This window comes from Chenopodium quinoa, unplaced genomic scaffold (assembly GCF_001683475.1).
Source record: "Chenopodium quinoa cultivar QQ74 unplaced genomic scaffold, ASM168347v1, whole genome shotgun sequence".
Taxonomy (NCBI): domain Eukaryota; kingdom Viridiplantae; phylum Streptophyta; class Magnoliopsida; order Caryophyllales; family Amaranthaceae; genus Chenopodium; species Chenopodium quinoa.
In genome coordinates, this window is record NW_018744367.1 from 2,248,611 (window position 1) to 2,250,650 (window position 2,040).

Below are 2,040 nucleotides of genomic sequence, written 5' to 3' on the forward strand. Positions count from 1 at the left end.
TTACAAATAATTATAGGACGATAGTTTTATTATTTTTTTACCCTAACTTTTTATGTTGGACTGCCCCCATTTTTATTTACTTTTTTTTAATTTTTTTTTTTGAGAATTTATTTATTAAAATTTAGTATCACTTTTATAGTGCTATTCCAAGGTGGCTAAATATGGCTTAAAATTAAATTATTCTGATGCTTTGGAATGACATATATAGTTGATTATTCAGTGGGTTTGCGAATGTTAGACAGTCTTTCAAGGTTATTATTCTTTGTCAAAATTGACGACACTTGTACGGATAAAGAGAGAGAGGGGGGGGGTGGTTGTGGGGTTATTCATCAAATTAAAGCCAATTGAAGGTGAGATATTACATCTAATGGCATGTTCCAAGCTCACAAGTGCTTAGCCTGGCGATGTCATGAGTGTTGTGGCGTATGTTGTCATAAGTACGTACGATGAGTTTGGATATTTATCGTGACCTTATTTGCGTTTGTTAATCTAAAATGAAATATGTCGGTTTAAATTGATCTAGTAGAAACAATTTAATTTTACTAATAATGTCAATCTTACAATTGTATGAATAAGTATAATAAGATTGTAGTGAATCCATAGAAAAATAAATTACCTTTGTCCTACAATTTGCTTATAACCTTCTAGCCACCAAATTCTATTGGTTGATCATAATATATCAAATGGAATACAAATTTTAATTTATTGATCTTATAAATATCAATCATTATAAAGTGTTGAGTCACAATTTGTACGATAATTGTGAGACAACTAAAAATTATTCACAAGTACTAATAAAAAAATATTTTACTTAAGGCATATTGATAGCTTTTTGGCAAACCAATATAGCTTGAAACTCTAAGTTAGGTATGCAAAAATTTCAATAAGAGTTGTCAAATCAAGTTTACAAACTATTTTAAATTATGCATATTTGTTGTGACCTTCGTGCATTTGTCATTTAAAATGAAAGATGTTTGTAAAATTGATATATATATAATAGATTATATATTATATATATATATCAATTTGGGGAGATAATGATGTCAGCAATTTCCTATTTTAGTAATATTTAATAGATTATAAACAGATCGAGTCATTTTTTAACGGCTTTTAAGTTTACTATTCTTAATTTTGATTAATACTTTGTATATATTACAATTTTTTTGGGTCGAATGAGCCATAAGGATCGGACATACAATACAAATTCCAAAAGCGATAGGAGGAAGTAAATCTGTAAGCTATCATATCTTAATTGCTAGACCAAGACCTAGATCATTGATTATATATTAAAATAACCAATGATATTTTTAGGGATGGTTCATTCTCTACATAGTCAGCTTATGCATTGTTCGTGCGCTAGTTGTCATGCTTTGATATATCTACAAAATGTTTTGCCTCTAACGCCGATCTTGCATTCCAGAGGTTTACCGGTGGATCCTTATGTATTTTTTTTTTCTCTCGAGGAGTCGGGAAGAAGAAATGGCTTCCCATTTGTTTCATGGTTGTCCTTTCATCCGTTGTCTTCTGGTTTGTGGTCCGTTAGCTAGGCTTCCATGGGGATCTCTTGGACGCTAAACCCTTTCATGAGTGGTTCTTTAATTTGATTGCTTTTACTATGGCGAACTAGCGAAGAACTTGAACGGCTTGACCACCTTTCTTTCTTTTTTTTTTTATTATGGGCTATTTGCATTGGCTCTCTCATAATCAGGCTCGTTTCAAGGCAGGTTGTCAGTACTCCGGAGAAGGTCCTCAGTCTCTACAGTCTCTATAGGTTGTCAGGTTGTCAATATTAGATCAACCCTTTTATCTTTCTCTGCGTGTCGTATCCATTAGGTCCCACGCAGTTGGGTCCTCGACGTTTTCTTATCGGTCCTTTTAATTTAGTCTTAGTGTGTAGTTTAGTCCTATTTTGTTGTTTGTTTATTAGCTCTTCTTGTAAAAAAAAAAAAAAAAAAAAAAAAAAAAAAAAAAAAAAAAAAAAACTATACTCTATAAGTGTTCTAAAAAATTGCACCCTAGAAATAAGTTATCTTCATCAAC